This window comes from Elephantulus edwardii, unplaced genomic scaffold (genome assembly GCF_000299155.1).
Source record: "Elephantulus edwardii isolate Elephantulus edwardi_28Jun2011 unplaced genomic scaffold, EleEdw1.0 scaffold00026, whole genome shotgun sequence".
NCBI lineage: Eukaryota > Metazoa > Chordata > Mammalia > Macroscelidea > Macroscelididae > Elephantulus > Elephantulus edwardii.
Window position 1 is genome coordinate 1,463,198 of NW_006399776.1, and position 2,138 is coordinate 1,465,335.

General features: G+C 38.9%; 1 pseudogene; it reads right to left on the reverse strand.

Annotated features, from left to right (window-relative positions):
* Window positions 1–1,212: 1,212 nt before the first annotated feature.
* On the reverse strand, window positions 1,213–1,855 carry LOC102870485 (annotated as a pseudogene).
* Between the last annotated feature and the right edge of the window lie 283 nt (window positions 1,856–2,138).

Genomic DNA, 2,138 nt, shown 5'->3' on the forward strand with positions numbered 1-2,138 from the left:
TTTTAAAAAATTTATTTTAATTGTGATTTTAACAAACATTTACAGAGAATCCCCTTACCCAAGTTCACTTTATTTTTTAAAAGTATTCATTAATTTTTGCACAATTATCTACTTACGCCTCGAACCCAGTCCTCTTTGCAATGATAAATCTCTTATTCTGGGCTGTTGTCATATGTATACTACATAATCATATATTCATTTTAGACAATTCATTCTTTCATCTGTTCCATTGCAATGGCCATTGCAATCCACCCTTATCCTATTCTCCCAACCCTCCATATCAGACCTGCTTTATAACAGCAGTGCTATGCAGTAATTGTCCTTTTGTGACTGAGATATTTCACTCAGCATGATGCGCTCCAAGGTCCCCATGTTGTATAATGTTTTACAAGTTCATTGTTTTTCAAGTCTTTTTTTTTTTTTGAGACAATAAGGTGTTTTCTTAGCAAAGAGTTAAAATAGTACATTTACAAAACTTCATCTGTTAAAGAAATAACATTGGCATTCTTTTGAACAGAATTATCAGCTAATTTGTCAGAGATACAAGTATTGTTGAGTTCCTCCTTGCCTATGTAAATCAAAAGCTAAAAGATGGACTGAAGTCAGCATATAAACCACAAATTTCTGTAAAGAATAAATAAGCAAGCCCCTTACTAAGGAAAGTGAAAAGAAACCTCACCTTTTGGGGAAAGAACACTGTCATTCTTCTAGTCAAGGCTTCCATTCAAAAGGAAACAAAGGATTGTGACAACGATCTAGTAAGTCAGTCTGGCTCAGAATGCCCTTTAGCTTGTCTCTAGCTTAAAACTTTGAGTAAATTTGATTTTTTAGTAGAAAGGACTAAGCATGATTTAGAGGCTTGAGACTAATAATATTAATATACTAAAATTAAAATCCTAGACCTACCCTTTAATCTTGACCTTTTTAGTCTTACGGGATCTCTTGGAATCTCAGGTCTGAAAATCCTCTTTTATACCTTGAGTGGTATAGGGGCTGCTGCCACAAGTTGATACATGATTAGTTTGCTCTTTAAAATGGAAAATACTTGACCAACACTTTCACTTCTTGTATGAGATAGGGATGGGATGAAGGAAGAGAGGAGAGGACAGAAGCGCCAGTCCAAGAGTTAATCATTTAAGGCTTCATGCTACATGTTATTTTGGATTTCCAAAGATATAAAGCTCTCCAATCCAGAGTCAGAGTGGTGGCGGGTTACAGCCCAAGGACTTGGCTGGTTTTATCAATATGGCAATTCAGACTCAGAGCAAAGGACATCCCCAACATCTGGATCACACATACACAGATGGTGATGATTCTGTCATACAGGTAACTGGAGTGAAACCACTGCTTTGCTTTTACATAGCAACCCTTAGCTTGTGGATCTGAGGAGCAAGCTGATGGTGGGTCTGAAGTTCAATCACTTGTGCAATTTACACCACAGCACTGCAGAAATGAGTGGATCGAGCTCCACGCCTCCTTGGTGCTGTTGTCTGTTGGTAATGCTGGATGCTGCCAGTCAATCCTTCAGCTTCTGTTCATATATGAAATGCAGGATAGCCAAGGTCACCTCAGCAAGGAGGATAATCAGCAGTAGAACAAAGAACGACATAAGCAGACACTTGTTCTCCTTGATGGAGCCCATGCAGCTCAGGAAGGCAGCCACTATTACAAAGGATCCCACAAGGATGAAAACATTGCCCAGCGTGAGGAAGGGGAGGTTAAGGAAGAGCACTCCGAAGCTGTCATGGATTTGGAAATAGATCCCAAATCCCAAGATGCAGCAACCACAGAACCAAAAGAACAAGCTGAAGAAAAATAGGACGTACTTCAGCAGTTTCAAGCTATTCATGTCCATGTTGTATATTCTTGCCCTTTTTTTAGGCACCTGTGTTAAGTCCGTTTGTTTTTCAGTTCTGAATAGTAGTACATTGTATGAATATACTAGTTTTTCTATCCACTCACTTGTTGATGGACCAAACACATATTTAAAGGACTTGTTGTTGTTGTTATGTGCCATTGAGTCGCTTGTAACTTATAGCGACTCTATGTACAAGAGCTCTAAATGCTGTTCTATCCTGTGCCAACCTAGCCATCGCAAACGCACTTATTCCCACCACTCCAGTCACAGAATCGATCCA